We start from the raw sequence: 11,753 nt of genomic DNA, 5'->3' as shown, positions 1-11,753 counted from the left end.
AGTCTGGTGTGGCTGCAGGGAAAGGTAAAAATGGGAGGGCAGGAATGGACTAGAGCTACTGGGAGTGAAGTGGGGGAGTCGAGGCACAAGGGCGGGAAGGAATGGGGCCACTTGGCACTGAGCAGTGTATCCCCTAAAGAAGCAGCAGGTGTATCACTAAGGCAGGTGAACACATTTTCAATAAGAAATAAATCTATAGCAATTTAGTTTTGTTGTAAACATTTTAAATGAACTACACACTCCACAACTGCTCCCAGTATTCTAGAACATTCCCCAAACTGGTAGGAGGAATTGCTCTAGAATCCTCAGAACTGGATCCACTGGTCGTTTACCGACACTGGCACGGTGAGAGAAAGCAGGCGTTTATTTGTGGTGCACACAGTAAGAAGCCAGGCAGCTTTCCTAGATCTCCGAGGGATACAGGCAATGAAGTTTACAGATTAAGGTGGAGGTGAGCGTGCTTGTTCATCCTGTGTGGGGCCTCTTGCTGGTCCCCGATGCTTGTGGCCTGCCTTTGATTAATCAGTGACAGGGGACCGCGTGTTTCCTTTTGTGATGGCGGAGGTAGACCTCGGACCTGTGGGTAGACTGGATATTACTTTGTTTGATCAGGACCTGAGAGAACCTGCTAAGCTTCCAGAATAGAGGCTGGCCTTGACACTGTAGCTAGAGGGGCATCTGAGTTTTTGTGATTCAGGGTCTTGGTCTGGCCTTACCCTTGTGCCACTCCCTTAATTTAATGAGTTAATTTTTAGCAAGGAGTTGACTTACAATCATCAAAGGGAAACCAGGGCAACTGCAAGGTGCAGCAGAGATTCTGGGGCCTGATAAAGTCTACATCCGAGGCACCAGGAGTAGGGGCTAGGCTCTTCTAGGAAGGTACCACCCCTGGAAATTCAGTGTCTTATAAGACAGGTGCACAAAGTGCAGCCTTCCTGGGGGTTCCTGGCACTGCTCCCATGTTGCTCCATGTTCCCACTTTCCCACCTGAGTGGGCCTCAGGGAAATGAGAATCTGCAAGGCCTTAACTGTTTTCGCAGTAATACTAACAGTTATTTGCATTGTCATTTAAAATAGTGTGTTAAACTACTGACACCTTGGCAGGAATTGATGCAGTGGTACTAGACTATATTTGCAGTTACTGCATTTTTCACCAGTATACTTTTGGGAGGGGGGGAGAAGAAAGCCAGTGTCACTTAAGAATGTCCTTGGAAGAAGAAGAGGCGATAGTGATCCCTGCATCAACTGTCGTCCACGTGCTGCCTCGTCCCATCGCCCAGCGCCCGTGTCCCACCACCACCATGCCCAAGAGAAAGGCTGAAGCGGATGCTGGAGGAGATCAGGCCCAAGTGAAGCCCGAACCCCAGAGAAGATCTGCAGTGTTGTCTGATCTGCTGCTCCAAAGCAAGAGCCCAAGCCTAAAAAGGCCCCGCAAAAAAAGGAGAGAAGGAACCCAAAGGGAAAAGCCAGTGTCGGCAAGGTTGGGAAGAACCCTGCAGAAAGTGGAGAAGCCAGAAACAGACCAGGCACAGAAAGCTGGTAGTGCTGGGGACGCCAAGGGATGTGTGTGTTTTTGATAACTGTACTTCTGGTAACTGTACAGTTTGCTGTTTTCTTAAATCAAGTTTTATAAAAATGCAGAATTTCGTTTTACTTTCTCTTTTTAAGCTCTGTTGTTGGCACACAGAACACTTCATTGTTGTTTGGGGGAAGGGGCATAGGTCACTAACCGAATTTCTCTGAGGCTGGATTGATGTGGGGGAAAACACCTTCCCCTTCCAGTTTCGAGAGACTTCTTGGCTCCCAGGAGGAGGGATTCCGGGCCGTTGACACATAGCCACCATGGCACACAACCTTGTGGTGTGGACAAGCGAAATTTGATTTTATTTCTCTTCCTCCTCCTTGTCTGCCTTCAGACTTAACTCCCTCAAACCCAGAGACCTGCTGGGACCTGCCCCCCAGAATGTGTTAACCAGCATGACGAGCAACCGGGACACCACAGTGACGCACTGAGACAGTGTCCCTCAACAGAGCAACGCTTCCTCTGCTAGATCGTGGATCTTCAGATTGATTATTCTGCTATTTTCATTTCATTTCCCGAAAGTCAGGGTCAGCTTGGAAAAGTTGTTAAACACAGGCTAAGTGTGAAATGTCAGCCCTCACTCTGAAATGTCCCTTTAAAAAAAAGATTGATTCATTTATTTGTAAGTTAGAGTTGGGTGGGTGGAGAGACAGAGAAAAATCTTCCATCCAGTGGTTTACTTCCCAAATGGCTGCAACAGCTGGAGCTGGACCAGTCAGGAGCCAGGAGCTTTTATTTTCTTTCTTTCTTTTTTTTAATTAAAGATTTATTTATTTGCAAGTCAGAGTTACACACACAGAGAGAAGGAGAGGCAAAGAGAGAGAGAGAGAGAGAGAGAGAGAGAGAGAGAGAGAGAGAGGTCTTCCATCCACTAGTTCACTCCCCAATTGGCTGCAATGGCTGGAGCTGTGTCAATCCAAAGCCAGGAGCCAGGAGTTTCTTCCGGTTCTCCCACATGGGTTCAGGGGCCCAAGGAGTTGGGCCATCTTCTACTGCTTTCTCAAGCCATAGCAGAGAGCTGGATCAGAAGTGAAGCAGCCAGGTCTCGCCCATTTGGGATGCCAGAACTGCTGGTGGTGGCTTTACGTGCTATGCCACAGCACCAGTCCTGACCAGAGGCTTTTTTTGGGAGTCTCCTTCCTAGGTCAAGGGCCCAAGGACTTGGGCCATCTTCCACTGCTTTCCCAGGTGTATTAACATGGAACTGGATCAGAAGTGGAGCAACCAGGATTCAAACTGGCACCCTTATGGGATGCCGGTGCTGCAGGAGGCAGCTCTACCGGCTATGCCACAGCCCAGGCACCTAAGCATTCTAAGAGCATCAGGTGGAGACTTCATTTATAGTGGCTTTCTGATCTTGCTAGTCCATTGAAAAAGGGAGTTGAATGTCGTTGTATTCTGTTAACAGTTGTCCATGTCCTGCCTGAAATACCATGATTGCTTATGAAAAGAATCTTTAGTAAAGTTGGATACAGTTTGGCTTAGAAAAGGAAAAAAAGAACGTCCTGAATGAAGCTGTAAAGACTGTTCATGTGCTCCATTTTGAGCCTTCGTATTCTGCATGACAAAATGGGAAATGAGCAGGATATCAGAACATTTGTGTACCGATGATATGAAAAGATAAGATAATTGATGCAACAAAAATTACACCTGTGCAGAGTTTTCCCATAATAGGAATTTGCTATGAATATTTCAAAGACTCTCCTTATGTGTAAAGCAGGTCTGACACATACCGAGGTACCGTGTCTTAGGGAGAAGAAATTTTGTGCTTGGTCAAGTTTCCAGCTGAACCTTCTAGAAAATACCTTTTACTGAACAGCTGACACTATTACTTGAACTTAGGTATTTGCCAGACATTTTCTAGAAAATGAACAAAGTGAGTTAACCACTTCAAGGGAAAGCATTGACATTATTTGATTACAATGAGAAAATTGAGCTTTCAATCAATTTTTTTTTAAGATTTATTTATTTATTTGAAAGTCAGAGTTACACAGAGAAGGAAAGGCAGAGAAAGAGAGAGAGAAAGAGAGAGAGAGAGAGAGAGATATTCCATTCGCTGGGTTATTCCCCAATTGGCTGCAGTGGCTGGAGCTGCACCGATCTGAAGCCAGGAGCCAGGAGCTTCATCCAAGTCTCTCATGTGGGTGCAGGGGCCCAAGGACTTGGGCCATCTTCTACTGCTTTCCCAGGCCATAGCAGAGAGCTGGATTGGAAGTGGAGCAGAACCAGCACCCATATGGGATGCTGGCACTGCAGGCTGCAGCTTTACCTGCTACGCACAGCGCCGGCCCCAAATTTTCAGTCAAAATTTGATGTCAATGAGAAAATTGAGCTTTCGAACTAGAAGTCTGAAAAACATACCTGCTATCATGATGCTGACAACTTCCCAAAACTAAAAGTTTTTTCTTATGTGTTTGGTGATGTTATTAGCAAATGTAATTTTTAAGAATACTGAATATTGAGAGGCAGCAACATTTGGAAAAGCTGCATAATTTGGTATATTAGATATTTTGTTGTTAAACAGATTACCCCAAAGCATAGTGACTGCAACATTCATTTCAGTTTCTGTGAGTTATGAGTTTGGGGCAGCTTAGCTAGGGTTTCTGTGGCAGTGCGCTGGACTGGAACTGGAGAATCTGCTTCCACCTGACTCACGCGGCTGTTGCCAGCCAGTCTCATGTCTTGGTGGTTACTGACAGGAAGCCCTGATTCCTCGCCACATGGACCTCTTCATAGGACTTCACAGCAGGACAGCTGGCTCCCCCAGAGCAGGTAATTCTGAAGACAGAAAGCACAGTGGCACTCTTTTTTTTTTTTTTTAAAGATTTTATTTATTTATTGAGAGGTAGAGTTACATACAGTGAGAGGGGGAAACAGAGAAAGGTTCACTCCCCAAATGGCCGCAACGGCCGGAGCTGCGCCGATCCGAAGCCAGGAGCCAGGAGCTTCTTCCAGGTCTCCCACACAGGTGCAGGGGACCAAAGACTTGGGGCATCTTCTACTGCTTTCCCAGGCCACAGCAGAGAGCTGGACTGGAAGAGGAGCAGCCAGGACTAGAACCAGCGTCCATATGGGTTGCTGGCGCACAGGTGGAAGATTAACCTACTGTGCCACAGCGCTGGCCCTGGTGGCAATCTCAGTGTTTTATATGATCTACCCTAAGAATTCATGCTCTGTAAATTCCACAAAGTGCTACACATTAGAAGCAAGTCACTACGGATAGCCCCACGATCAAGGACAGAGGAATTAGGCTCCACCTCTTAAAAGGCAAATTTTCAAGGACTATGTGGTATGTGGACATATTATAATAACACTACAGTTAGTGAACCAATATCTTTTTTTTTTTTTTTTTGACAGGCAGAGTGGACAGTGAGAGAGAGAGAGAGACAGAAAGAAAGGTCTTCCTGTTGCCGTTGGTTCACCCTCCAATGGCCACTAAGGTCGGCGCGTTGTGGCCGGCGCACCACACTGATCCGAAGCCAGGAGCCAGGTGCTTCTCCTGGTCTCCCATGGGGTGCAGGGCCCAAGCACTTGGGCCATCCTCCACTGCACTCCCGGGCCACAGCAGAGAGCTGGACTGGAAGAGGAGCAACCGGGACAGAATCCGACACCCCGACCGGGACTAGAACCCGGTGTGCTGGCGCCGCAAGGCGGAGGATTAGCCTATTGAGCCGCGGTGCTGGCCCCAATATCTTTCAGATGAGCAAGTGTGAGTGATAGTTAAAAAAAAAAAAAAAAGCGGGCCAGCACTGCTGTGTATTGGATTAAGCCTCCGCTTGCGGCACTAGCATCCCATATGGGCAGTGCTTCAAGTCCCAGCTGCTCCACTTCCGATCCAGCTCCCTGCTAACCGATCTGGGAAAGCAGGGGAGGATGGTCCAAGTGCTTGGGCCCCAGCCCTCTGGGAGACCTGGATGAAGCTCCTGGCTTTGGCCTGGCCCAGCCAGAATCAGAGCTTCTCTGCTTCCGATTTAGTCCTTCCCTCCTCTGGGGTCAGGCAAGATCTCGGCGTCTGTCCACATCATGTCATTCGCCAGATTCTCTCACTGAAAGCTTTCCCAGGAGGAGCTGTCTACGGTGGTTGCCGGCTCACCAGTTCTGCACACTGCCACACCGAGTCCACTTTAGACCCTCCCAGGAATCCATACAAGTGCCTTCCAAGTGGAGCCTCACAGTGAGAACACAGGCAGCTTCACTACACCACGGTGAGTGAGTGGACCCTTTCCCAGTGTGGTCACCCAGCGTGGTTCCAGGGGGAACCTTTCTCTCTGAAGAGCCTGAGGCTCTCCTTCCCCATTCCTCTTAATGTAATGGACTTAGAAATTCATTGGTAATGAATTTGGAGAAATAATCCAACTAAACAGAAGTGAATACCTGAATAAATTCTGTGTTTTGCCAACCTGGAAGAAGGAGGGGAAGTAGACAGGTAGACACACACCCAAAATGTCGGCTACGGGGGGGGCGGGGTGGGCAGCGCTGTGGTGTACTGGGTAAAGCCGCCGAATGCAGTGCCGGTATTCCAAATGGGATCGAGTTCCCGCTGCTCCACTTCTGATCCAGCTCTCTGCTATGGCCTGGAAAAGCAGTAGAAGATGGTCCAAGTCCTTGGGCCCCTGCACCGGCATGGAGACCCAGAAGAAGCTTCTGGCTCCTAGCTTCAGATCGGCACAGCTCTGGCCCTTGCAGCCATTTGAGGAGCAAACCAGCGGATGGAAGACTCTTTCTCTCTCTCTCTCTCTCTCTCTCTGCCTCCCGGCAAATCTGTCTTTCAAATAAATAAATAAATCTTTAAAAAAATGTCTGCTACAAATGTCTATATATGAAGGTACTTCACAAAGGAATGGAAAAATTAGGAATTAAGAGATGTTTTGGTACAAAAAATTTGAAATCTATGCATTGTGTTTACATAATAATCATTTTCCACAAACCTGTTAAGCACTCATATATTAACACTTTTCTACAATAAATTCTGTTGTCTATGTGATTAAAAATTAAAGATAATTTAAAAATGGACATATATAACAAAGAACTATGTTTACACATTGAAATATTTGAGTCAGATACACTGGTAAAAGAAGCAGACCCATGTGCTGAGAGCCACTGTATTTGCTTCACTTACTTACTTATAAGTTCTCAGCAATTCAGTTTGGATGGAGTGCTTTTAACATGTCTTCAAAATTTTAATTGGCCAGTGTACCTTATGTCTGTATAATAGCATTTTAAGGACTGTTCATTTTGTGTTAGCCCAGCTAGAAGACAAAGGATGTCTGGGACAAACACATTCATGAGATATAGATAAAATACTAAGTCTAAATATTTAAATCAATAAGAAAGGGCAAATAATGTTAAAAGACAGTTCACGGAGTTAGAAATACAATTGACCAAATAATATATAATGAGATTTCCATTACTAGTAACCAAGAAAATACAAATAAAGCAGCAGTAAGATGTTTACTTTTACAAAGCATGTTGTCAGATAGTTAAACATAGTGATAGGGTTGGTGGAGGTGTTTCTGAGAGGCCTTTTCAATAGAGTTCGGTGTTGGTATGAGTGTAACTTGGTATAGCATTTGTGGTCGGCAGTCTGGCAATCAACATTAAGATGTGCATCTCCTGCCTTGTAATTGGGGAGCTAAGGGAATGGATGCAATGGGAGGTATTAAAGGTCAGGACTGTACACGCTGAGATTTGTGGGGCTGGGAGGGATTTGGAAGGCCTGGGATTGATTAGGGGTGGAAGAGAGGACCCAAGAGGCACTTGGAAGGATGGCGGGAAATGAGAGTAAATGAGAGGGATTAGAAACAACTGAAGAAACTTGATGAGAGGGACAGGAAGGGAACGGGTGGGGCTGGCAGGGACTGCAAATGCAAAATGGAAACAACTGGCTTTCAGAGAATTGACCTAGCGCCACTGGCAAACTGGACCTGTGAAGATTGAGCAAGACCCCTGGGGAAGAGTGAGGTTTGTTAGCAAACAGGAAACACTGATGTTCAAAGGAATACTAACTGTGCCTTGAAGAGTTCTTTTACTTCCTCTCATCTTCGTGCTGGCAGCTGGAGATCTCGGAAGACTCCTTAGTCTGCAGCCTCTGATGGCCGTGGTTTCTTCTTTCCCTCGTCATCGCAAGGGACAAAGTAGATATCACATCTGCCTTTGCTAGAACCTTCCTTTGTCTCTTTTAAAACTCGGGAAGCTGTTCCAAAGCCTGGGAAGGCCTAGAAGAGAACGGGTACGCACTCGCGTGTGCTGGTCCTGAGGCGAGGTGTCACTTAGTTCTCTCTTGGTTTGAGGAGGACCTTCTTTTAGGAAGTAGGGGGCCCTGTGGTCCCTGGCTTTCTCTGTGGTTTATGCATTTTTCCACACATTGACTGACATGGCAATGACACAGCAAGAAACTGCAGAGCAGGGCTGTGACGGGCTGAATGGTGTCCCCTGAAAATTCCTGTGTTGGAGTAGTAACACCCAGGATCCCCGAGTATGGCTGTCTTTGGAGGTACAACCATCAAAGAGGTAATTAAGTTAAAATGAGGCCATGAGGGTGTGTCCTGATCTAAAAATCCAGGTCTCCTTAGAAGAGAAAATTTGGACACACAAAAGACACACTAGGGATATGGGTGCATGGAGGAAAGATCGTATGAGGAGTTGGCAAGAAGATGGCCATCTGTAAACCAAGAAGAAAGATACTAGAGAAAACCAGCCTAGGCAGTACCCTAATCTTGGACTTCCAGACTCTAGAGCTGAGAACGTTTTTTGTTGTTTAAGCTACCCAATCTGTGGTATCTTGTGATAACAGCCCTAACAATGGATACGGGGTCCCTGGAGCCTTGAGGCCTAAGAATTCATAGGAGGCCCCCAACTCACTGTTACTGGGAAGTGCCGCTCTGGAGCGCAGAAGGGGGTCCTGTGCCTCTCCTATGTGCAGTTTGACTTTAGGTTCAGGAAATACGGTGCTTCCTCTTATGCTGCCCTAAAAGTGGGTGGAGTCATTTACTTGTTGTGAAGTGGTAAAGAAAAATAGGGATGTCTGATCAGGCTGGGTCTTTCGGTTATCTTGTGTGCTACTCTGCTCAAGGCTTTAGTCCTTGGCTGTGTAGATTCAAAAAGTTTTCCAGTTCAGGCCCAACTAAGAGATTTCCACCCTGATTCCAATTAACTGGAATTAACTGGTTAACAATGAGAGCTTTATTTGCCAAGAAGGCTGAAATATTCATGGTAGACTAATTCTAAACAATTTTTTTTTCCATTAAAAAGAGCCAAGTAGAGACAAAAACATGTTAACCTTGGAAAGGCCCTCGTTCTTTAAAGCGCAACTGAAAGGTCACTTCCTTGGGATTGTGTCCCCTCACTTTCCTGAAGCTTTGGATTGATGCTGCTTTGGTGTCCCCAAAAGCCAGATATCAGAAACCCTAATCTGTAGCACTTTAATTTGTCATTTATCAGCCTACATTTCCATTAGACTGTGAGCTCTAAGAGGAAAGGGACAGTGTATTATCTATCCGTTTATTTTCAATACAGTACAAATCACAATATGTGCTTTTAAAAAACAGAAGAATGAGTTCCATCATGGTATTGCATGTCTCTTCTGTGGGTCAGACCTTCCACACAGCCCTGAAAGACAGTCATCTCCCAGCCTGCATGGAACTAGACACAGAGTGAGAACTCCTTCATCGTCAGCTTTCCCAGGCTCTCCAAGCACAGCTGCCCTTCCATGAGTAGTTGTCCATGCAATACCCATTTCGTCAAACTGACAGACGGTCTTATTTATAAAGCGGCTCCATATTTTTAACACTAAACTTTCTCTAACCCATAATATACCGTGAATTATTTCTGGGAGAGTCTTCTAGAAGTGTGTTCCTTATAGTCGATGCTGTTTGTGACCTACACCTCACATGGTCTACAGGTGTTTAAACCATCCCACATTTGGGTTTATTCACCTCTGTTTACTTATTGAGCTGTCTAGGTATGCTAAATAAGTAACACCTCAAATTTCAATATTTTAGGGCTAAGGTAAGGATTTGAATAGGATCATGCAGATGGATAGGTATCAGTTAAGCAGAGGACATTGAGTAGGTACTGAGCCTGGGAAATCCAAGCACTTGAAATCAATTTTTAAATTTTTTGAAAATTTATTTTCATTTCTTATTTGAAAGTGAGAGTGAGAGCGAGAGAAAGAGATCTTCTGAGGTACCTTTCTCTGAAGGGAGGAGAGAACTTCCACTTTGACTATGACCCTGTCGGAATAAGATCAAAGTCGGCAAACTCAAAAGGCTTCCATAGCCTTGGCAACTCATGACTAGAGCCTAGGGAGATTACTGACGCCATAAACAAGAGTGTCAAATTGTTAAGCCAACAACAGGAGTCACTGTGTACTTACTTCTCATGTGGGATCTGTCCTTAATGTGTTGTCCAATGTGAAGAAATGCTATAACTAGTACTGAAACAGTATTTTACGCTTCGTGTTTCTGTGTGGGTGCAAACTGATGCAATCTTTACTTAATATATACTAAATTGATCTTCTGAATATAAAGAGAATTGAAAATGAATCTTGATGTGAATGGAATGGGAGAGGGAGCGGGAGATGGGAGGGGTGTGAGTGGGAGGGAAATTATGGGGGGGGGGAAGCCATTGTAATCCATAAACTGTACTTTGGAAATTTATATTTACTAAATAAAAAAAATTAAAAAAACATTTTTATACCTACAATTTTGCCCTCATCCTTTTTTTTTTTTTTTAAAAAAAGAGATCTTCTATCTACTTGTTTACTTCCCCAACATCCAGGGCCAGACCATGCTGAAGATAAGAGCCCAGAACTTCATCCAGGTCTCCCATATGGATGGCAGAGACCAAGGTACTTAAGCCGTTGCCTACTGTCTTGCAGGGTGCCCATTAGCAAGGAGCTGGATCAGAAATGGAAAAAGTGGCACTTGAACCAGGCATTCTGTTATGGGATGCGGGTGTCCCAAGCAAAGGCCTAACTGCTGCACCAAATGCCTGCCCCTGAAGTCAATTTTTAGAGACCAAAAAACAATGAAGAAATTAGAAATTCAAGAAGCTGATTCTTAGTGAAGGCTCTTCTGCTCCCTTGTTAATGTGGGCCTGGGACCTACGGATGGATGCACATGAGCCTAAAGCTGTGCATGGGCACTACATGGTCTAACAGACCCGGGAAATGATGAAGTATGCAACGGCTTTTCCCTGGGAAGATTTTCTGGGCCCTGGTATTCCAAGAAACACCAAACTCAGCAGACTCAGGTTTCAAGATTGTCTTTTTCTTTGTATAATCCCTACCCATTTTCCAGCTGATTGTTCAGCCTGCCTCTTACATGCTGCTGAATTTTAAGCTCCATAGGAACATGCTTGCTGCTGTATCCCCAACACCATCACCTGGGACAACAGTACTCCACAAGTACTTGCTGAATGGATGTGTGAGCAGATACGCATAAGGACTGATAGATATAGGAACAAGTCTGTATCGGTCATGTTCCTAGTTCCCACAGTAATTCGTCATGCTCTGTGATAGGTCCCTTTGTCCAGCCACCTGCCCCTTGATAGCTGTGGAAGCTCTTAGTCACTTGGGTCAAATGCCTTAGCTTTGGACACTAGCTTCTTATTAACTCAGCCGTTGCACCACCGGCTCTTGTAACCTTAAATTAATTTGGGTTAATTCTTAACCGTTTCCCTTCTGTACATGTGTCATTTAATGGTTTGCCTTTATCTGATTTTCCCCAATTTCCTGTGTCTTTGTGGTTTTCCACAGGAGCGCTGGAGCCGGGGCCCGAGGCAGTCACACCAGATGAATGTGGGCACTTGAGTTTTTCTAGGAGGCCTCTCCTTCTGCTGTGGGTCTCACCCAACTGATGTCCATCCAGACACTCCCACCAAGTGTTATTTATGCTAACGGAGGAAGAAAGCCCTCCCAGAGGAAGAACTGATGGCATAGACAGAGCCCCAAAAGAGGAGCACTCTGCAGCAGCTAAAGGTTGGTGACAACTTTTTTCTCCAACTCAGTGGAAGCTGTCCTTGCTTGCTTGCTTTCTCATGAATTTCATTTGTGTATTTTCTCCATATGACCTTTGGAATAAGTGGGAAGGAAAGATTTTAAATCAATAGTATAAGCTTCATGGAGGCTAAGGGTTCATCTATCATCGATTGGCCAGCATCTAGCACACTG

General features: G+C 45.5%; 1 protein-coding gene and 1 pseudogene across 1 annotated transcript in view; both read left to right on the top strand.

Annotated features, from left to right (window-relative positions):
• The first annotated feature begins 1,080 nt into the window (after positions 1-1,080).
• Positions 1,081-1,577, top strand: LOC133751827 (non-histone chromosomal protein HMG-17-like; annotated as a pseudogene).
• Positions 1,578-4,252: 2,675 nt separating this feature from the next.
• The window catches only part of ZBTB38 (zinc finger and BTB domain containing 38), a 155,076-nt gene continuing 147,575 nt past the window's right edge, over positions 4,253-11,753 (top strand). Inside the window, exons 1-2 of the mRNA XM_062213951.1 lie at positions 4,253-4,354; positions 11,340-11,561. The gene's annotated coding sequence lies outside the window, so the exon portion shown is untranslated. The remainder of the gene's footprint in view (positions 4,355-11,339; positions 11,562-11,753) is intronic.

The sequence above is a fragment of the Lepus europaeus genome, chromosome 2 (genome assembly GCF_033115175.1).
Source record: "Lepus europaeus isolate LE1 chromosome 2, mLepTim1.pri, whole genome shotgun sequence".
Classification (NCBI taxonomy): Eukaryota; Metazoa; Chordata; class Mammalia; order Lagomorpha; family Leporidae; genus Lepus; species Lepus europaeus.
The sequence above is the reverse complement of the archived record's forward strand: the minus strand, read 5'-3'. Positions and strand labels throughout refer to the sequence as shown.